The sequence below is a fragment of the Anomaloglossus baeobatrachus genome, chromosome 3 (genome assembly GCF_048569485.1).
Source record: "Anomaloglossus baeobatrachus isolate aAnoBae1 chromosome 3, aAnoBae1.hap1, whole genome shotgun sequence".
NCBI lineage: Eukaryota > Metazoa > Chordata > Amphibia > Anura > Aromobatidae > Anomaloglossus > Anomaloglossus baeobatrachus.
The window spans coordinates 542,709,295-542,733,907 of NC_134355.1; the positions used below are offsets into that span (position 1 = coordinate 542,709,295).

The 24,613-nt window shown below is 45.5% G+C and overlaps 1 protein-coding gene across 2 annotated transcripts in view; it reads right to left on the reverse strand.

Moving 5' to 3' along the window:
* The window catches only part of CP (ceruloplasmin), a 235,614-nt gene that overhangs the window by 160,592 nt on the left and 50,409 nt on the right, over positions 1–24,613 (reverse strand). The window lies entirely within an intron of this gene.

Below are 24,613 nucleotides of genomic sequence, written 5' to 3' on the forward strand. Positions count from 1 at the left end.
GCCAGCAAAAAACCCTGCCAAAAATATCAATCTCCTGATAATAAAAAATACTGAGACCGCATGGACATTCCCCCACTATATCAGGTACTCTTGTAAATAATGGGAGAAACAAAATACCCAAAAAAACCCACAAGAAATACAAAAGTGCAAATAATCAAATAGAACAGGGAGAATCTCCCGTTTATTGCAGTGGGGCCTGCAGAGGGGGAACCCCCATGCCCATCAAAACAGAAAGACAATTACTCTCCTGCAAGAAAATAGACTGTAAGCAAAATGAAAAGAAACACAACCACTCTTAGGTGTGGATCAAGCAATAAAGCAAATAACTTGCAACTTATCTGGAATGGTACAGGCACAGGATAAATGAAAGGACAAACTCCAAGCCAATTCAGAGATTGAGGAAAAACATCTATCAACTGCCCCAGCCAGCAGACACTGCTTTACTATATAGCCCAGGCTGATTTGCAATTGGGCTTCCCAAACTCCCAATTAACTCCTACACCTGTTGAGTCACTGTCAGCTTCACCCCCAGTCCTGACCATCAGAAGGAGTTCCAAACCATAACCCCCTCGGATGACATTCACAACACATAGGTGTAAGGATTCAGCCAGCATAAATAGGAGGGGAGCAGATGTGATTGGCTTCCCTACAACATGTGAGACTAACAAACAGACTAGCAGAGATGAACGCTTAATAGCGTGCCTATGAATCAGCACACAGCAGGTCAACGCCAGAGTATGTCTGTGGTGATCCCAGACACCAGAGAATTTGTCAGGCGGAGGGTCAGACTCTAATCTAAACAGAACCTGACACCGCCATGACAGTCAACGAAGTTTGTGAAAATCTCCGTGTGACACAAACCATTTACATTGCATTTATATGCACTGAGTTAAGTTAAATGAGTGCAATCAACAATATTAAAGTCTTCCAGTGCTTGTTTCCTTACCTCTTTACATAGTATTAGGAAAAATGATGGGCACAGACCCGTTTTGTTTTCAGATGCTTGCGAAGACTCTGCCCGGGAAATGTCGTATAAGCTCATATACCTGTCCATCTCAACCTGTTACATTTGAAGCATGGGGCTTTGCTGCTACAGTCGCCTCCTCCACACCTTTCTGTCTTGGGCCACTCCCTTATGAAGCCAGTCTCTAGGTTCACTGATGCCTCTGTCAACACTTTAGGATCACACTATCTCAATCAGTCTCTATTCATTTTGTTGGAAAAATAGATGTTGGAGCGCACCACTCGTGCTGGAACAAATTATCTTGTTTGGGTGCACCCTGGTGCGGAAAAGAAACACGTGAGAGAAGAAAGAGGAAAGATTCCGCACATACAGACAGGGGCACTCCAATGGTATAATGTATAAAACACACCTTTATTTATTGCACACAAAAAAACATTTTAAAATCAATTAAAAAACATACAACAAGACAAGAGAGCACCGCTTAGGCAAGACCGAATGCCCCAAATAACATGTGTCATAAATGACAGTACAATCATGAAACAAAATGCAGTATCAAAATAACCAATAGTGGTATAAAGGCCAAAACCCTGGAAAATACAAATGTTAGATGTCAAGTATTCCTGATTCGATCAATCAATAGGGTAGAACTGGAGTATTACACGAATGTGGCAAATAACTGGTTGAAAAGCCATCCCGTGAGTCAAAACCCTGTACAAATGTCAGGAAATGCAATGGCAATTTGTAGGCAATACATATGACCTAGAATGGTTTATACGACAAAGAGTTGTGCAGAATGCATATATATGGGTAGCTGGTGTGGGAATACAGCTGTAATACAGCCGACTGGAATCACCCAGTGAATCCAATAGGCTAGACTCCGTATGGACAATGAGGGATATATTAACACATAAATAGCAATCAGTTATATCTCAAAAGACGGTGTTGGTAGCCAACCTGGTGGTTATGGGTGCTGAGCAATGGTAACAGCTGTATTCATAACCCACTATATCATAGTCTCAAAAGTGAACTGGTCATGGGAATATAGTGACTGCCGATGGCCATCCCACCCCAAGATAGTATAACAGTAAAAGTCCGGCCCAGTTACAGGCATAGGGAAGATTACCAGTACTCACATATATAGCGACTGCAACAAATACCAAAAAGCGGTCTAGCTTAGGGTAGTCAGCTGCCTAAGACCTAGAGGCCGGAATCCTATCCTGTGAAACAAGGTAGGGTGGATGCCGAACAGTCATCGGTCATGGATCCAGGGTTGGTCAGTCAAGTCATGGGGGCGGTCGAGCCGGGTGCTCTGGGTGAGGGGCCGACGCGTGTCGCCGCACCAGCGGCTTCGTCAGGGCAAGTGACTGAAGTGCAAAAAAGGCGCGGTATATATACCTAACAACGTTTAGTTAACAAGAAGTACACACACACACCTGTAACGCTATGGAGTCGTCTGACGCCGTGTGCTGAAGCGCCATCTTGCGCCTGCGCATTGTGGTAAGGCGACGGTGGCCGAGAATACAAAATGAAAGCATCCCACTGCGCACGCGCGGTATTAGTCGGACGGAAGGACCGGAAGGTCAAGTTACTGCAAAGCGCGAAATAGTATCTGCTACACCAATAGATAGTCGCATTGCATATGCGCAAGGTCGAACGGGCAAGGAAGCCAGGTAGCCACCAATGCAGACGGACAGAATAGTAGGAAACTCCCATTTAGAGGAGTCATTAGTGCGGCGTCGCAGAGGCAAGAGATCCCAGGGCGGATCGGTCACCAGTATTATTAGAAAGGAGACACTTGTCATAGTCCCATATCCGCACATATCCCAAATGGCTCATAGGCTGTCAAGAGAGCAGGGTACAGATATAAAGAGCATCTTTATCAGAGATGTATCCAAGTGATAGGCGTGCCGCCATATAGTACTACAGCCCTCAACCTGCGATAACGCAGGCATGCAGACATGTGAATGCGGTCCTAAAGAGGATCGTGTGTGTATGGGAGGTATACACGATCCCCATTGGGCAAATCAATAACAGATGATTTACATCCTTTACTTAAGTTCGCCAAACCAACAAAAGCATTCATGCCAGAGAATGCAGATGTATGTTTAGAACTGAACCCCCAAACGGTGTTGAACCTATTGGGGCATGGTGTTTGGCCATAACTCCATATATCAGTCCATATGGCTGTATATATCAACTGATTATTGCTAAATCTTAAGAGTGGTTTGGTCAAGGTCCCTAATGGAACACGTTATAGGAATGCATTCACGTGCCTATGTTGCGTCTCCAGATGGTGATGGATGCATAGAGGTACAGTATTGTATCAAAAACGGTATCTATATATCTAAGTACACAAATCCCTCAAAAAGTCCCCTGGTGGACTATTATATTATTTCACACCCTCCTGTCAACTAATTTGGATACACCATGTGTGGTCGGCCTGGAAGACCCTCCATTGAGGGACTAGTAAGCCGGTAACCAATACAGCGACGAGATTTACACCAACTGATGGTAAGTTGTCTAGGGAGGGATCTAGGTGGTATGGACCTATATACAGAAAGCCTTACAAAGAGGCAACCAGCTGCGGCAAGTTTATCAGAAATGGAGATCACTCTTAGCCAGTACCAAGGAAGATTTTAAACCACAAGTCTCCGACAAATAATTAAACCATGACATATAGAGGTAAGAATAACTATACACCTATGAAATAAGCACAGAAAAACCGTCCAAAGTTTGAGGCCGATAGAGGAGTGTGCCGAGGTGAGGGCCCGAATGATATTTATCATGCGTAGCCGTAGTCACGTCTAGTGCTTGATCGTGGAGCCCTGCCGTTAGGAAAAAACCATATGTGCAGCAGATATTGTAGGACCAAGGTTCACCTTTTGAGGTGTCAGAGGAAGCCAGATTAATTGTTGAAAAGTGTTTCTGTATCCTTTTCCTTAATTCTTGAGTTGTCTGGCCAACGTAGACCTTGTCGCATGGGCAGATCATACAGTATACCACGTTCTTCGTCTTGCAATTAATGTACGACTTGATGGGGTGATTTGTGGAGTCCTGCTGCCATTCGTTATTGAAAGTCGTGATGAATCTGATACAGTTGTCTTTACATCTTGACCTGGGTTGAATAAGAGATTCTTGTGTTTCATCTCTAGCCCTCTGGAAGGCCTTTGATATGATTTTCCTGGGATACCCACGATTTCTGAATCTGGAAGTAAGATTCGAGGCTCGAATGTGTCGAGGATGGAAACTCGAAAAGTGCAGGAGGGCGTTGGTTGCTGTGGCCTTCCTATAGAGGTTTGTCGACAGACCGCCATTTTTCATGGAGATTTCCAGATCCAGGAAGGAGACGGCTGGTCCGTCCATATTCTCCTCCAACAGTTCCAGTAGATCTTGAAAAGTCTGTCGTTCGTCCGGCGTCATATTGTCCATGATTTGTGGTCTCTTATATATCACCTCAACCTCGGTGTCCGTACTGGTGCCTCCCATTGCCAGATCTAAAATCGGTGTCTCGTTTGTCTGAATGGCATTTGGCGGCGACCGAATCCCTGCTTTTTTCGGGTTCTTCCTCTTGCGGCCCCCCCTTCTAATCCTACGTCGGGGTCGCTGCTCGTCGATAAAAAAATCGCTCGAGCTGTTTTCATATGGTAAAGAGGGAGCGTTGCCGATGTTCGCAAAGGGTCTATTGGTCCCTTGTCCTCTGCCATTCCCTCTATGTCTCCATCTAAATGCCGTTTTATTCTCGAAATCCGACCTGTCCCTCTGGAATTTCCCACATTTCCTGTCTATGATCTCCTTTTCATACTTGTCCATCTGTTCCTTCAGTTTTGTTTGAAAGAGTCCGACCTGTGAGCGGTCCTCCAGTCTGGCCATTTTGGCCTCTAGGTCTTTGATATTAGTCTTAGTTGTTGCCAGCAACGTACGGTCATGCTCAAGCAACATGTTTATGAGAATGCTTGAGCACCGTAGTAGGCCCTGCTCCCAGGTATCCTGGAAGGCCGCGGAAGGTTCCCAGGCAGGGAAGATGTTAACCCGGAGGCCCCGTGGAACAATACCAGCCCTGAGGTATTCCTCAAGGCTGCGTATGTTCCACCAGAGGCGTATACCTGTTTTGTGGGCAGAGGTCAAATCGGATGTAAGAATAGAAAATTCATCCGAAACCCTAGTTGGGGGTGCCAAGGAAAATACATTGTCAGAGTGCTGTTGCCAGGCGGCCTCCCTTGAGTCCCAATCCATCCTAATAAGAAAACTGGAAGGCGCGAGCACAATGGTTTACAGTCCAAAACACGTATATAAGATGTTATGTGTATACAACAGACATGTATACGCACAATAGAGAATATATTGTGCAGCCAGTCGTTTCTAATATGAAACGGTGTGCAGCTCCAGAAGAGTTACCCCAAACGGGGAACAAAGAGGAAACAACTGGAAAAATAGATGTTGGAGCGCACCACTCGTGCTGGAACAAATTATCTTGTTTGGGTGCACCCTGGTGCGGAAAAGAAACACGTGAGAGAAGAAAGAGGAAAGATTCCGCACATACAGACAGGGGCACTCCAATGGTATAATGTATAAAACACACCTTTATTTATTGCACACAAAAAAACATTTTAAAATCAATTAAAAAACATACAACAAGACAAGAGAGCACCGCTTAGGCAAGACCGAATGCCCCAAATAACATGTGTCATAAATGACAGTACAATCATGAAACAAAATGCAGTATCAAAATAACCAATAATGGTATAAAGGCCAAAACCCTGGAAAATACAAATGTTAGATGTCAAGTATTCCTGATTCGATCAATATTCAAAAAGAACCACAGCCACACCATGATTTACCAGATATAATTGTAGATAGTAGTCATTATAATATGCATAAAAACCTGGATGGGGACTGAGGATAAGTCGTAATTAATAGCAAAATAAAGAGAACCGTACGACCAAAATCCAAAGTGCAAAAGGTGAGATCTTTATTAGTAGGGGTAGGTGCAAGGCGGCACAGAACAAGTGAGGCAACAGACAGTCAACCACTGACCATATTAGTAAACAATAATTCAAATCAATAATACATTCATGTCAAGATCACAGGACCTCAATCATCATATGCACACATGGAAGACCATTGAAATCCATGCTTCAACAAATACATTGTTATAAATGTCAAACAATATAACATATGTCATCGCAAAGGGGGGAATCACTCTAGTTCACTCTAACTCATAATTTTTTTGTTTTTAAGGGGTCTTTCTACCTGCAGCTCCAGGGAACAGCGATGGGGGCTTCTTTTGCCCCCTCTTATGCCAACCTGTTCCTGGGGCTGTGGGAGAGGGACCTCTTCCTGTCGGATCGACTGCCGTCGATGGACCGTGTCCTCTTTTGGACACGGTACATCGACGACATCTTTTTGATCTGGCAGGATACTGAGACTGAGCTCCATGACTTCATGAGGAGCCTGAATTGTAATGATTGTAATATTCACATTACGTACACCCACCATGCTCAGTCCGTCGATTTTCTTGACGTAATCGTCAAAAGAGATCCCAACAATATTCTTCAAACGGACATATTTCGAAAGAAGACCGCAGGGAACATGTTGTTGCATGCATCCTCTTCACATCCTGGTCACATGATTCGGTCCATTCCGGTGGGCCAGTTCCTGCGGCTCCGCAGGATCTGCTCCACCGATCTGGAAGAACGAGCACTGGACCTCAGGCATAGATTCTATGCAAGAGGTTACAGTAAACGATGCGTGAAGAGAGCCTACAACAGAGCCAGGCATTCCTCCCGCCACTCTCTGTTGTACGCTCCCAAGAAACCGTCATCACAGGAAACCGTGAGATTCGTAACTGACTACCATGGCCAATTTTCAGCTATGAGATTTTGCCTGCAGAAGTTCTGGCCAGTCCTGCAGGCTGATCCCATATTGGCTCAGATGATCCCTGAGAGACCAATGTTGAGTATTCGGAGATCCAAAAATCTCCGTGATCATCTTGTGGCAAGTCATTACGACGAGAATATTCAGCCAACTCCATTCGGTCCTGTGGCTCCTCGCGTTGGTTGCGTACCATGTGGTCGTTGTGTGGCCTGTCCAAATGTGGACAGGACGAACACGTTTATGGACTCTACGGGCTCACATACTTTCTCCATTAAAAAATTTATTACCTGTACAACATCGGCAGTTATCTATTATGCCACCTGCCCCTGCCCCAAAATATACGTGGGCTTGACAACTAGACAATTTAAAGTGCGTATTCGGGAACATATGAATGGGATTATCGCAGCAGTTAACTGCACCGATATCCCATCATTAAAAACCATCCCACGTCACTTTAAACAATATCATCAATCTGATCCTATGTTGTTAAGAGTCAGGGGTATCGACCATCTTGATTCCAATATTCGGGGTGGCAAGATTAGCCAACGACTGGCCAAAATGGAGACGAGATGGATTTGGGAATTAAAAACTCTTCATCCTTTGGGATTGAACGAAAACATCTCTTATGCCCCCTTTTTGTGATAACTATGGCCCTCCCAGTGTCATCTATATGTGGGGGGTGTTTTATGTGGTTTTTTTATATTTTGGTTTTAATGTATGTTATTCGTATTAATTTTTAATTAATTCATCCATCTTAGGCGTCTCCCTCTCATCCCTCGGACACACTTGCATGACTGCAATTGGAAGAATTTTCTATACCATCAGGAAGTCTCTATATCTATATGAAGAATCGGGACTTCACCAAGCCTTAGGAGCATCGATATTCCGGCTATGTACTGGCCTGTGTAATCTTACAGAACTTTGTATTTTTTGGATGCCATGGCTGTGGCCAATATTGGGTAGTCCCCATGATATATATGATGCAGTTGCATCCTGTGGGAATTTATGTGGAGGATCAGTATAATTTTTATGATGACATCTTGTTTGTTCCGTGATGTCTTGACTATTGGTTGGTATTACCACCGTATATGGAGTTTCGATTTTCCAAATGATATCATGGAGTTTCCCATATCTTGGTGTTTATGTCCACAGAATATCATGTTTTGTATGCGAATGCCATAAGTGTGCTTGATCTTCCTGATATACATAATGTAACCATATCTCATGGGTGTGTATGTGGGAGATCAACCTGACCTGACATGATGGCATCCTACTGCCTCTTTCATAATGTTATATCTATAGTTCGGATATACCACCAAGTATGGAACTTGGATTTGCTGATTTCTCACAATATCATGATATTCCCACAGTTTATTGTTTTGTTCATGAGGAAATAGGATTGTATATTTTTTTATATATATTTCATGTTGATCCTTTGGTAACCCACCAGCTATATGTTTAACTTACAGCTTGAATATCATGCTCCTATATTGTCATGCTTATATTTACATTGGTCATGGTAATTACCCATACATCCATGACATATGTGTATATCGATTATGGTATATATCTTGCACATTGTCTTGTTCATAAAATTTCTCTCATATTAATGCTGATTGCATAGTATATACGAAACAATGGTGCGTATATGCGCAGGCGCTAAGGGAGCAGTGGGCGGCTCTGTGCTGCCGCGCCGTCTTCCTGGTGTGACGTCCGCTCTCATGGTGGCCGCGTGATGCGCACACGTGGCGGTCATGTGACCGGAATCGTCGGACCGGATGTGTGCGCGGCTGGCGGTGAGCGTCTGACACTGCCCTGGTAACCGCCTGCGTCACCAATACCGTAGCCGGCGGTGATTGGTTGACGCCTCCTTTTTAAACCACGCGCCCCTTCACTTAATACACGCCCCCTGACGAAGGCTTCTCGCCGAAACGGCCGTCGGGAAGGACACGGACAAGACCCACTGACCACCAATCTCTCAGGTATAGTGCTTTACCACAGTATTGCTAGGATATATGTGAGGTTCCCCATATACAGGGGTACCTCAGATATAATAGTGAGGATCCACACCAACAAGGCATATGGCAATGCTTGTTTCCATACTTACAATGGTGTAGCCCTTCCTGAGTGGTGTCATGCGTTCAGATATAGTCTGTATGCAAGTCCTGATCATAGCTATGACTGCAGTCTGTCAGTGATGCCCATTGTGGTATTCACAGTTTGATGGTAGTGCAGACTGTATTCATGATAATGATTACATCATTTATATCTATATAAGATTATCAGATACTGATATTAATCAGTCATCTGACGGCTGGGGAAATTTTTCCTCTCCTGTATGATGTAATCCTATCTATCAGCATATATAGTGCAGATCTGATACGTATGGTGTCAGTTCTTGATTGATGTCAATTCTGGATATGCTGACAGTGTAATCTTATCATCTATGTGCTCAGTTTGGAAATCCATTGAAATTGCTTATACAATCGATTCAATTGTGCTACATGGGATACATGGGTAAAAATTCCCCCCTTTGCGATGACATATGTTATATTGTTTGACATTTATAACAATGTATTTGTTGAAGCATGGATTTCAATGGTCTTCCATGTGTGCATATGATGATTGAGGTCCTGTGATCTTGACATGAATGTATTATTGATTTGAATTATTGTTTACTAATATGGTCAGTGGTTGACTGTCTGTTGCCTCACTTGTTCTGTGCCGCCTTGCACCTACCCCTACTAATAAAGATCTCACCTTTTGCACTTTGGATTTTGGTCGTACGGTTCTCTTTATTTTGCTGATTCGATCAATCAACAGGGTAGAACTGGAGTATTACACGAATGTGGCAAATAACTGGTTGAAAAGCCATCCCGTGAGTCAAAACCCTGTACAAATGTCAGGAAATGCAATGGCAATTTGTAGGCAATACATATGACCTAGAATGGTTTATACGACAAAGAGTTGTGCAGAATGCATATATATGGGTAGCTGGTGTGGGAATACAGCTGTAATACAGCCGACTGGAATCACCCAGTGAATCCAATAGGCTAGACTCCGTATGGACAATGAGGGATATATTAACACATAAATAGCAATCAGTTATATCTCAAAAGACGGTGTTGGTAGCCAACCTGGTGGTTATGGGTGCTGAGCAATGGTAACAGCTGTATTCATAACCCACTATATCATAGTCTCAAAAGTGAACTGGTCATGGGAATATAGTGACTGCCGATGGCCATCCCACCCCAAGATAGTATAACAGTAAAAGTCCGGCCCAGTTACAGGCATAGGGAAGATTACCAGTACTCACATATATAGCGACTGCAACAAATACCAAAAAGCGGTCTAGCTTAGGGTAGTCAGCTGCCTAAGACCTAGAGGCCGGAATCCTATCCTGTGAAACAAGGTAGGGTGGATGCCGAACAGTCATCGGTCATGGATCCAGGGTTGGTCAGTCAAGTCATGGGGGCGGTCGAGCCGGGTGCTCTAGGTGAGGGGCCGACGCGTGTCGCCGCACCAGCGGCTTCGTCAGGGCAAGTGACTGAAGTGCAAAAAAGGCGCGGTATATATACCTAACAACGTTTAGTTAATAAGAAGTACACACACACACCTGTAACGCTATGGAGTCGTCTGACGCCGTGTGCTGAAGCGCCATCTTGCGCCTGCGCATTGTGGTAAGGCGACGGTGGCCGACAATACAAAATGAAAGCATCCCACTGCGCACGCGCGGTATTAGTCGGACGGAAGGGCCGGAAGGTCAAGTTACTGCAAAGCGCGAAATAGTATCTGCTACACCAATAGATAGTCGCATTGCATATGCGCAAGGTCGAACGGGCAAGGAAGCCAGGTAGCCACCAATGCAGACGGACAGAATAGTAGGAAACTCCCATTTAGAGGAGTCATTAGTGCGGCGTCGCAGAGGCAAGAGATCCCAGGGCGGATCGGTCACCAGTATTATTAGAAAGGAGACACTTGTCATAGTCCCATATCCGCACATATCCCAAATGGCTCATAGGCTGTCAAGAGAGCAGGGTACAGATATAAAGAGCATCTTTATCAGAGATGTATCCAAGTGATAGGCGTGCCGCCATATAGTACTACAGCCCTCAACCTGCGATAACGCAGGCATGCAGACATGTGAATGCGGTCCTAAAGAGGATCGTGTGTGTATGGGAGGTATACACGATCCCCATTGTGGAGTTATGGCCAAACACCATGCCCCAATAGGTTCAACACCGTTTGGGGGTTCAGTTCTAAACATACATCTGCATTCTCTGGCATGAATGCTTTTGTTGGTTTGGCGAACTTAAGTAAAGGATGTAAATCATCTGTTATTGATTTGCCCAATGGGGATCGTGTATACCTCCCATACACACACGATCCTCTTTAGGACCGCATTCACATGTCTGCATGCCTGCGTTATCGCAGGTTGAGGGCTGTAGTACTATATGGCGGCACGCCTATCACTTGGATACATCTCTGATAAAGATGCTCTTTATATCTGTACCCTGCTCTCTTGACAGCCTATGAGCCATTTGGGATATGTGCGGATATGGGACTATGACAAGTGTCTCCTTTCTAATAATACTGGTGACCGATCCGCCCTGGGATCTCTTGCCTCTGCGACGCCGCACTAATGACTCCTCTAAATGGGAGTTTCCTACTATTCTGTCCGTCTGCATTGGTGGCTACCTGGCTTCCTTGCCCGTTCGACCTTGCGCATATGCAATGCGACTATCTATTGGTGTAGCAGATACTATTTCGCGCTTTGCAGTAACTTGACCTTCCGGCCCTTCCGTCCGACTAATACCGCGCGTGCGCAGTGGGATGCTTTCATTTTGTATTCTCGGCCACCGTCGCCTTACCACAATGCGCAGGCGCAAGATGGCGCTTCAGCACACGGCGTCAGACGACTCCATAGCGTTACAGGTGTGTGTGTGTACTTCTTATTAACTAAACGTTGTTAGGTATATATACCGCGCCTTTTTTGCACTTCAGTCACTTGCCCTGACAAAGCCGCTGGTGCGGCGACACGCGTCGGCCCCTCACCTAGAGCACCCGGCTCGACCGCCCCCATGACTTGACTGACCAACCCTGGATCCATGACCGATGACTGTTCGGCATCCACCCTACCTTGTTTCACAGGATAGGATTCCGGCCTCTAGGTCTTAGGCAGCTGACTACCCTAAGCTAGACCGCTTTTTGGTATTTGTTGCAGTCGCTATATATGTGAGTACTGGTAATCTTCCCTATGCCTGTAACTGGGCCGGACTTTTACTGTTATACTATCTTGGGGTGGGATGGCCATCGGCAGTCACTATATTCCCATGACCAGTTCACTTTTGAGACTATGATATAGTGGGTTATGAATACAGCTGTTACCATTGCTCAGCACCCATAACCACCAGGTTGGCTACCAACACCGTCTTTTGAGATATAACTGATTGCTATTTATGTGTTAATATATCCCTCATTGTCCATATGGAGTCTAGCCTATTGGATTCACTGGGTGATTCCAGTCGGCTGTATTACAGCTGTATTCCCACACCAGCTACCCATATATATGCATTCTGCACAACTCTTTGTCGTATAAACCATTCTAGGTCATATGTATTGCCTACAAATTGCCATTGCATTTCCTGACATTTGTACAGGGTTTTGACTCACGGGATGGCTTTTCAACCAGTTATTTGCCACATTCGTGTAATACTCCAGTTCTACCCTATTGATTGATCGAATCAGGAATACTTGACATCTAACATTTGTATTTTCCAGGGTTTTGTCCTTTATACCATTATTGGTTATTTTGATACTGCATTTTGTTTCATGATTGTACTGTCATTTATGACACATGTTATTTGGGGCATTCGGTCTTGCCTAAGCGGTGCTCTCTTGTCTTGTTGTATGTTTTTTAATTGATTTTAAAATGTTTTTTTGTGTGCAATAAATAAAGGTGTGTTTTATACATTATACCATTGGAGTGCCCCTGTCTGTATGTGCGGAATCTTTCCTCTTTCTTCTCTCACGTGTTTCTTTTCCGCACCAGGGTGCACCCAAACAAGATAATTTGTTCCAGCACGAGTGGTGCGCTCCAACATCTATTTTTCCAGTTGTTTCCTCTTTGTTCCCCGTTTGGGGTAACTCTTCTGGAGCTGCACACCGTTTCATATTAGAAATGACTGGCTGCACAATATATTCTCTATTGTGCGTATACATGTCTGTTGTATACACATAACATCTTATATACGTGTTTTGGACTGTAAACCATTGTGCTCGCGCCTTCCAGTTTTCTTATTAGGATGGATTGGGACTCAAGGGAGGCCGCCTGGCAACAGCACTCTGACAATGTATTTTCCTTGGCACCCCCAACTAGGGTTTCGGATGAATTTTCTATTCTTACATCCGATTTGACCTCTGCCCACAAAACAGGTATACGCCTCTGGTGGAACATACGCAGCCTTGAGGAATACCTCAGGGCTGGTATTGTTCCACGGGGCCTCCGGGTTAACATCTTCCCTGCCTGGGAACCTTCCGCGGCCTTCCAGGATACCTGGGAGCAGGGCCTACTACGGTGCTCAAGCATTCTCATAAACATGTTGCTTGAGCATGACCGTACGTTGCTGGCAACAACTAAGACTAATATCAAAGACCTAGAGGCCAAAATGGCCAGACTGGAGGACCGCTCACAGGTCGGACTCTTTCAAACAAAACTGAAGGAACAGATGGACAAGTATGAAAAGGAGATCATAGACAGGAAATGTGGGAAATTCCAGAGGGACAGGTCGGATTTCGAGAATAAAACGGCATTTAGATGGAGACATAGAGGGAATGGCAGAGGACAAGGGACCAATAGACCCTTTGCGAACATCGGCAACGCTCCCTCTTTACCATATGAAAACAGCTCGAGCGATTTTTTATCGACGAGCAGCGACCCCGACGTAGGATTAGAAGGGGGGGCCGCAAGAGGAAGAACCCGAAAAAAGCATGGATTCGGTCGCCGCCAAATGCCATTCAGACAAACGAGACACCGATTTTAGATCTGGCAATGGGAGGCACCAGTACGGACACCGAGGTTGAGGTGATATATAAGAGACCACAAATCATGGACAATATGACGCCGGACGAACGACAGACTTTTCAAGATCTACTGGAACTGTTGGAGGAGAATATGGACGGACCAGCCGTCTCCTTCCTGGATCTGGAAATCTCCATGAAAAATGGCGGTCTGTCGACAAACCTCTATAGGAAGGCCACAGCAACCAACGCCCTCCTGCACTTTTCGAGTTTCCATCCTCGACACATTCGAGCCTCGAATCTTACTTCCAGATTCAGAAATCGTGGGTATCCCAGGAAAATCATATCAAAGGCCTTCCAGAGGGCTAGAGATGAAACACAAGAATCTCTTATTCAACCCAGGTCAAGATGTAAAGACAACTGTATCAGATTCATCACGACTTTCAATAACGAATGGCAGCAGGACTCCACAAATCACCCCATCAAGTCGTACATTAATTGCAAGACGAAGAACGTGGTATACTGTATGATCTGCCCATGCGACAAGGTCTACGTTGGCCAGACAACTCAAGAATTAAGGAAAAGGATACAGAAACACTTTTCAACAATTAATCTGGCTTCCTCTGACACCTCAAAAGGTGAACCTTGGTCCTACAATATCTGCTGCACATATGGTTTTTTCCTAACGGCAGGGCTCCACGATCAAGCACTAGACGTGACTACGGCTACGCATGATAAATATCATTCGGGCCCTCACCTCGGCACACTCCTCTATCGGCCTCAAACTTTGGACGGTTTTTCTGTGCTTATTTCATAGGTGTATAGTTATTCTTACCTCTATATGTCATGGTTTAATTATTTGTCGGAGACTTGTGGTTTAAAATCTTCCTTGGTACTGGCTAAGAGTGATCTCCATTTCTGATAAACTTGCCGCAGCTGGTTGCCTCTTTGTAAGGCTTTCTGTATATAGGTCCATACCACCTAGATCCCTCCCTAGACAACTTACCATCAGTTGGTGTAAATCTCGTCGCTGTATTGGTTACCGGCTTACTAGTCCCTCAATGGAGGGTCTTCCAGGCCGACCACACATGGTGTATCCAAATTAGTTGACAGGAGGGTGTGAAATAATATAATAGTCCACCAGGGGACTTTTTGAGGGATTTGTGTACTTAGATATATAGATACCGTTTTTGATACAATACTGTACCTCTATGCATCCATCACCATCTGGAGACGCAACATAGGCACGTGAATGCATTCCTATAACGTGTTCCATTAGGGACCTTGACCAAACCACTCTTAAGATTTAGCAATAATCAGTTGATATATACAGCCATATGGACTGATATATGGAGTTATGGCCAAACACCATGCCCCAATAGGTTCAACACCGTTTGGGGGTTCAGTTCTAAACATACATCTGCATTCTCTGGCATGAATGCTTTTGTTGGTTTGGCGAACTTAAGTAAAGGATGTAAATCATCTGTTATTGATTTGCCCAATGGGGATCGTGTATACCTCCCATACACACACGATCCTCTTTAGGACCGCATTCACATGTCTGCATGCCTGCGTTATCGCAGGTTGAGGGCTGTAGTACTATATGGCGGCACGCCTATCACTTGGATACATCTCTGATAAAGATGCTCTTTATATCTGTACCCTGCTCTCTTGACAGCCTATGAGCCATTTGGGATATGTGCGGATATGGGACTATGACAAGTGTCTCCTTTCTAATAATACTGGTGACCGATCCGCCCTGGGATCTCTTGCCTCTGCGACGCCGCACTAATGACTCCTCTAAATGGGAGTTTCCTACTATTCTGTCCGTCTGCATTGGTGGCTACCTGGCTTCCTTGCCCCTTCGACCTTGCGCATATGCAATGCGACTATCTATTGGTGTAGCAGATACTATTTCGCGCTTTGCAGTAACTTGACCTTCCGGCCCTTCCGTCCGACTAATACCGCGCGTGCGCAGTGGGATGCTTTCATTTTGTATTCTCGGCCACCGTCGCCTTACCACAATGCGCAGGCGCAAGATGGCGCTTCAGCACACGGCGTCAGACGACTCCATAGCGTTACAGGTGTGTGTGTGTACTTCTTATTAACTAAACGTTGTTAGGTATATATACCGCGCCTTTTTTGCACTTCAGTCACTTGCCCTGACGAAGCCGCTGGTGCGGCGACACGCGTCGGCCCCTCACCCAGAGCACCCGGCTCGACCGCCCCCATGACTTGACTGACCAACCCTGGATCCATGACCGATGACTGTTCGGCATCCACCCTACCTTGTTTCACAGGATAGGATTCCGGCCTCTAGGTCTTAGGCAGCTGACTACCCTAAGCTAGACCGCTTTTTGGTATTTGTTGCAGTCGCTATATATGTGAGTACTGGTAATCTTCCCTATGCCTGTAACTGGGCCGGACTTTTACTGTTATACTATCTTGGGGTGGGATGGCCATCGGCAGTCACTATATTCCCATGACCAGTTCACTTTTGAGACTATGATATAGTGGGTTATGAATACAGCTGTTACCATTGCTCAGCACCCATAACCACCAGGTTGGCTACCAACACCGTCTTTTGAGATATAACTGATTGCTATTTATGTGTTAATATATCCCTCATTGTCCATACGGAGTCTAGCCTATTGGATTCACTGGGTGATTCCAGTCGGCTGTATTACAGCTGTATTCCCACACCAGCTACCCATATATATGCATTCTGCACAACTCTTTGTCGTATAAACCATTCTAGGTCATATGTATTGCCTACAAATTGCCATTGCATTTCCTGACATTTGTACAGGGTTTTGACTCACGGGATGGCTTTTCAACCAGTTATTTGCCACATTCGTGTAATACTCCAGTTCTACCCTATTGATTGATCGAATCAGGAATACTTGACATCTAACATTTGTATTTTCCAGGGTTTTGGCCTTTATACCATTATTGGTTATTTTGATACTGCATTTTGTTTCATGATTGTACTGTCATTTATGACACATGTTATTTGGGGCATTCGGTCTTGCCTAAGCGGTGCTCTCTTGTCTTGTTGTATGTTTTTTAATTGATTTTAAAATGTTTTTTTGTGTGCAATAAATAAAGGTGTGTTTTATACATTATACCATTGGAGTGCCCCTGTCTGTATGTGCGGAATCTTTCCTCTTTCTTCTATTCATTTTGTTGCGACAGGTCACCCACTGCAAACGACCTTGACGACCTACAGACATTACATCTGTTTCTGTCACACACTGGGTCTTCACTAACTTAACTTCATTAACTTTCTAAAAGTAACCACCTCTTTCCCTATGAACTAACCCCTCCCATTGTTAGTTAGTAGAGTTGAGCGCGGTTCGTGGTTCGTGGTTCTCCAGTTCTAGGCTCGAGTGATTTTGGGGCCTGTTCTAGATCGAACTAGAACTCGAGCTTTTTGCAAAAGCTCGATAGTTCTAGAAACATTCGAGAACGGTTCTAGCAGCAAAAAAACAGCTAAATCATAGCTTGGTTTCTGCTGTAATAGTGTAAGTCACTCTGTGAATCACACTATTATGAAATTTCAGTGTATAGTGTGCGTGAACAGCGCCTTCAGATCACTGCTGTTTCTATAATGGCGATCGCCATTTTTTTTTTTTTTTTCTTGTCTTCCTTCCCTAAGCGCGCGCGTCTTGTGGGGCGGGCCAGCATGTCAGCCAATCCCAGACACACACACAGCTAAGTGGACTTTGAGCCAGAGAAGCAACGGCATGTGTGATAGGATGTCCATGTCACATGTCCCTGCATTATAAAACCGGACATTTTCTTCCAGGACGCCATTATCTGCCTTCTGCATCTTTGGTGTCAGACATCACTGTCGCAGCTCCGTCCTCCTGAGTCCTATCGCCGATACAGCTGTATGCGCTGCATACACAGCGTTAGACAGCTTAGGGAGAGCACTTTATAGCAGTCCTTTTAAGGGCTCAAACCGGCAGGGTCAGAGTTAAGGTGACAGGTCCTGAAAACAGCGCCAGCGTCTGTGTAGCCAAGGTCAGGGATTTCCTCCCTGCATTTCCCTATTAGGAGGGATAGAAAGGCAGGCTTCCATTCCTCTACCCATACCCACAATCCTGCCACTGTACCCTCCTGTCCTCTGCACACTCCAACTCATTATAACTAAGCCATTATACTAGCAAACACTCAGTGTACCTAGTGGCATCCTATACGTGGCTATTGGACTTTGCTATAGTCCCACTAGTGCAAAGACATTTGCAGAGCGCATCTGCCTGCATTGCACACTCCAACTCATTATAACTAAGCCATTATACTAGCAAACACTCAGTGTACCTAGTGGCATCCTATACGTGGCTATTGGACTTTGCTATAGTCCCACTAGTGCAAAGACATTTGCAGAGCGCGTCTGCCTGCATTGCACACTCCAACTCATTATAACTAAGCCATTACACTAGCAAACACTCAGTGTACCTAGTGGCATCCTATACGTGGCTATTGGACTTTGCTATAGTCCCACTAGTGCAAAGACATTTGCAGAGCGCGTCTGCCTGCATTGCACACTCCAACTCATTATAACTAAGCCATTACACTAGCAAACACTCAGTGTACCTAGTGGCATCCTATACGTGGCTATTGGACTTTGCTATAGTCCCACTAGTGCAAAGACATTTGCAGAGCGCGTCTGCCTGCATTGCACACTCCAACTCATTATAACTAAGCCATTACACTAGCAAACACTCAGTGTACCTAGTGGCATCCTATCTGTGGCTATTGGACTTTGCTATAGTCCCACTAGTGCAAAGACATTTGCAGAGCGCGTCTGCCTGCATTGCACACTCCAACTCATTATAACTAAGCCATTACACTAGCAAACACTCAGTGTACCTAGTGGCATCCTATCTGTGGCTATTGGACTTTGCTATAGTCCCACTAGTGCAAAGACATTTGCAGAGCGCGTCTGCCTGCATTGCACACTCCAACTCATTATAACTAAGCCATTATACTAGCAAACACTCAGTGTACCTAGTGGCATCCTATACGTGGCTATTGGACTTAGCTATAGTCCCACTAGTGCAAAGACATTTGCAGAGCGCGTCTGCCTGCATTGCACACTCCAACTCATTATAACTAAGCCATTATACTAGCAAACACTCAGTGTACCTAGTGGCATCCTATACGTGGCTATTGGACTTTGCTATAGTCCCACTAGTGCAAAGACATTTGCAGAGCGCGTCTGCCTGCATTGCACACTCCAACTCATTATAACTAAGCCATTATACTAGCAAACACTCAGTGTACCTAGTGGCATCCTATACGTGGCTATTGGACTTAGCTATAGTCCCACTAGTGCAAAGACATTTGCAGAGCGCATCTGCCTGCATTGCACACTCCAACTCATTATAACTAAGCCATTACACTAGCAAACACTCAGTGTACCTAGCGGCATCCTATATGTGGATATTGGACTTTGCTATAGTCCCACTAGTGCAAAGACATTTGCAGAGCGCGTCTGCCTGCATTGCACACTCCAACTTATTATAACTAAGCCATTACACTAGCAAACACTCAGTGTACCTAGTGGCATCCTATACGTGGCTATTGGACTTTGCTATAGTCCCACTAGTGCAAAGACATTTGCAGAGCGCGTCTGCCTGCATTGCACACTCCAACTCATTATAACTAAGCCATTACACTAGCAAACACTCAGTGTACCTAGTGGCATCCTATACGTGGCTATTGGACTTTGCTATAGTCCCACTAGTGCAAAGACATTTGCAGAGCGCGTCTGCCTGCATTGCACACTCCAACTCATTATAACTAAGCCATTATACTAGCAAACACTCAGTGTACCTAGTGGCATCCTATCTGTGGCTATTGGACTTTGCTATAGTCCCACTAGTGCAAAGACATTTGCAGAGCGCGTCTGCCTGCATTGCACACTCCAACTCATTATAACTAAGCCATTACACTAGCAAACACTCAGTGTACCTAGTGGCATCCTATCTGTGGCTATTGGACTTTGCTATAGTCCCACTAGTGCAAAGACATTTGCAGAGCGCGTCTGCCTGCATTGCACACTCCAACTCATTATAACTAAGCCATTATACTAGCAAACACTCAGTGTACCTAGTGGCATCCTATACGTGGCTATTGGACTTTGCTATAGTCCCACTAGTGCAAAGACATTTGCAGAGCGCGTCTGCCTGCATTGCACACTCCAACTCATTATAACTAAGCCATTACACTAGCAAACACTCAGTGTACCTAGTGGCATCCTATACGTGGCTATTGGACTTTGCTATAGTCCCACTAGTGCAAAGACATTTGCAGAGCGCGTCTGCCTGCATTGCACACTCCAACTCATTATAACTAAGCCATTACACTAGCAAACACTCAGTGTACCTAGTGGCATCCTATACGTGGCTATTGGACTTTGCTATAGTCCCACTAGTGCAAAGACATTTGCAGAGCGCGTCTGCCTGCATTGCACACTCCAACTCATTATAACTAAGCCATTACACTAGCAAACACTCAGTGTACCTAGTGGCATCCTATACGTGGCTATTGGACTTTGCTATAGTCCCACTAGTGCAAAGACATTTGCAGAGCGCGTCTGCCTGCATTGCACACTCCAACTCATTATAACTAAGCCATTACACTAGCAAACACTCAGTGTACCTAGTGGCATCCTATCTGTGGCTATTGGACTTTGCTATAGTCCCACTAGTGCAAAGACATTTGCAGAGCGCGTCTGCCTGCATTGCACACTCCAACTCATTATAACTAAGCCATTACACTAGCAAACACTCAGTGTACCTAGTGGCATCCTATACGTGGCTATTGGACTTTGCTATAGTCCCACTAGTGCAAAGACATTTGCAGAGCGCGTCTGCCTGCATTGCACACTCCAACTCATTATAACTAAGCCATTATACTAGCAAACACTCAGTGTACCTAGTGGCATCCTATACGTGGCTATTGGACTTTGCTATAGTCCCACTAGTGCAAAGACATTTGCAGAGCACGTCTGCCTGCATTGCACACTCCAACTTTTTTAAACTAAGCAATTTTACTAGCAAACACTCAGTGTACCTAGTGTAATCCTATACGTGGCTATTGGACTTAGCTATAGTCCCACTAGTGCAAAGACATTTGCAGAGCGCGTCTGCCTGCATTGCACACTCCAACTCATTATAACTAAGCCATTACACTAGCAAACACTCAGTGTACCTAGCGGCATCCTATACGTGGCTATTGGACTTTGCTATAGTCCCACTAGTGCAAAGACATTTGCAGAGCGCGTCTGCCTGCATTGCACACTCCAACTCATTATAACTAAGCCATTACACTAGCAAACACTCAGTGTACCTAGTGGCATCCTATCTGTGGCTATTGGACTTTGCTATAGTCCCACTAGTGCAAAGACATTTGCAGAGCGCGTCTGCCTGCATTGCACACTCCAACTCATTATAACTAAGCCATTACACTAGCAAACACTCAGTGTACCTAGTGGCATCCTATCTGTGGCTATTGGACTTTGCTATAGTCCCACTAGTGCAAAGACATTTGCAGAGCGCGTCTGCCTGCATTGCACACTCCAACTCATTATAACTAAGCCATTATACTAGCAAACACTCAATGTACCTAGTGGCATCCTATACGTGGCTATTGGACTTTGCTATAGTCCCACTAGTGCAAAGACATTTGCAGAGCGCGTCTGCCTGCATTGCACACTCCAACTCATTATAACTAAGCCATTACACTAGCAAACACTCAGTGTACCTAGTGGCATCCTATACGTGGCTATTGGACTTTGCTATAGTCCCACTAGTGCAAAGACATTTGCAGAGCGCGTCTGCCTGCATTGCACACTCCAACTCATTATAACTAAGCCATTACACTAGCAAACACTCAGTGTACCTAGTGGCATCCTATCTGTGGCTATTGGACTTTGCTATAGTCCCACTAGTGCAAAGACATTTGCAGAGCGCGTCTGCCTGCATTGCACACTCCAACTCATTATAACTAAGCCATTACACTAGCAAACACTCAGTGTACCTAGTGGCATCCTATACGTGGCTATTGGACTTTGCTATAGTCCCACTAGTGCAAAGACATTTGCAGAGCGCGTCTGCCTGCATTGCACACTCCAACTCATTATAACTAAGCCATTATACTAGCAAACACTCAGTGTACCTAGTGGCATCCTATACGTGGCTATTGGACTTTGCTATAGTCCCACTAGTGCAAAGACATTTGCAGAGCACGTCTGCCTGCATTGCACACTCCAACTTTTTTAAACTAAGCAATTTTACTAGCAAACACTCAGTGTACCTAGTGGCATCCTATACGTGGCTATTGGACTTTGCTATAGTCCCACTAGTGCAAAGACATTTGCAGAGCGCGTCTGCCTGCATTGCACACTCCAACTCATTATAACTAAGCCATTAGACTAGCAATTTTTGCTGCCAGTTTAAGGCCTGTAGTTGCATTGTCAGGGATATTTATTCTTTATTATTCTGCTGTTAATAAAGCTAGACCACCACTGCAATCTACACCACCTCTCAATTTTTACTACCACATTTTCAGTCCACAATCTTGTCGCAATCAACATGAGTGGCAAAATGACAGATGCTGGTGGAAAGGGGAAGAGGCATGGTGGAAAAGGCAAAAAAGGTTTTGTCCGTGGGGAAGGTGGCAAAGCTCCATTATCATCTGCTGAAGATAGACCCTCTACCAGCAAAAGTAAGATGTCTACTACTTACCATGGACAATCCGATGTGCTCCCTTTTTTACGGACACGAACAACAGGAAGAAAGGTAGATGATGGGCAAAAAAGGAAAATGCTTGAATGGATCTCAAGTGGTCCAACAAGTGCCCTCTCAGCCACTTCAAGTACCGCATCCAAAAAACACCAGTCCTCTGAGTTGTCATCCCAATCACACTTGATTTCTCCCAGCTCTGAAGTCTCCATCAGCCCTGCACAGTATGGTGGAACTGAGATGGCTGAGTCTGCAGAGCTGTTCAGTCACACTATAGCCTGGGAATCAGAGGTCTGCTCCCAAGCTACAGTGAGTACAGAACAGGAAATGGTCTGCAGTGATGCCCAGAACCTTTGTGACTCGGATTCAGGCCGTGAGGAACAAGTTTCTGAGCATAATGTTGACCCTTTGTCACAAACTGTAACACCTGTGGTTATAGACAATGAGGAACATACTGATGAAGATGAGACTCAGATACCCGATTGGGATGACAACTTAAATATTCGGTCAGGGCAAGAAGAGGCTCGGTCTGAGGGGGAGGGGAGTGCAAACACAACAATTGATGATGAAGTTCTAGATCCCACCTACTGTCAACCCCCAGTCAGGCACTCGAGGAGGTCAACAGAGGCGGTGGAGGAGGATGCATCCGACGACGAAGTTACCTTGCGCCTTCCTGGACAGAGTCGGAGCACTGGTAGCACGTCTACAACTGCATCCTCAGCCACCACTCTGCCTCTGAGCATTATTCGGGGTGGATCAACAGGTCGCATGGCCTCTAAGCCTTGCCTAGCCTGGTCCTTTTTTGACATAGAAAAAGCTCGCCCAAATTATGTGATCTGTAAACTTTGTCATGATTCTCTTAGTAGAGGTCAAAACCTCAGCAGTTTGACAACTTCTTCCATGAATCGTCACATGAATAAATATCATAGGTCCCGGTGGGAAGCTCACTGTGCTGCAATGCGGCCTAGCAGAGCGAACCATCCACCGCCTGCCCCTTCCAGTGCATCCGCGCGCTCTTCATCTTCTAGGACTGTGGGGACAGCTGTCACACCTGTTTTTCCACCCACAACTTCCACCACTGTAACCGCAACAGGCAGTTTGCTTGGTAGGTCGTCAGTTGGTTTGGAAGGGGAAACAAGTGAGTGTGTACAGCTCTCTCAGACATCGATAGCACCAACGTTGGATGAAGGCAACATCATGTCTCCGCCTGCACTTTCCTCACAAACCTGCATTTTTCCAGGGACACCCTACTCAACACCGTCTACACACAGCAGCCAGATCTCTGTCCCTCAGATGTGGTCAAATAAAAGGCCACTTCCTCCGACCCATGACAAAGCTAAGAGGTTGACTCTATCCTTCTGTAAGCTGTTGGCTACCGAAATGCTGCCTTTCCGCCTAGTGGACACACAGGATTTTAGAGACCTTATGTCTGTCGCTGTGCCCCAGTACCAGATGCCTAGTCGCCACTACTTCTCTAAGAAAGGTGTGCCCGCGCTACACCAGCATGTCGCACACAACATCACCGCTTCCTTGAGAAACTCTGTGTGTGAACGGGTGCATTTCACCACCGATACTTGGACCAGTAAGCATGGACAGGGACGTTACATGTCGCTGACTGGGCACTGGGTAACTATGGTGATAGATGGTGAAGGGTCTGCTGCACAAGTCTTGCCGTCCCCACGACTTGTGTGTCAATCCTCTGTCTGTCCAAGTTCCGCCACTGCTTCTGCATCCTCCACCTCATCTGGGTCCTCCACCTCCGCCCCAAGCCTGCCTGGTCAGGCCACCAGCGTTCTCACTGCGCAGAAGGAATCACGCACGCCTCATTACTATGCTGGCAGCAGAGCGCAACGGCATCAGGCGGTCTTTAGCTTGACATGTCTTGGGAATAAGAGTCACACAGCTGAGGAGTTGTGGTCAGCTCTGCGGTCCGAGTTTAATAAATGGTTGTCTCCACTCAACCTGCAGCCTGGTAAGGCCGTGTGCGACAATGCTGCAAACC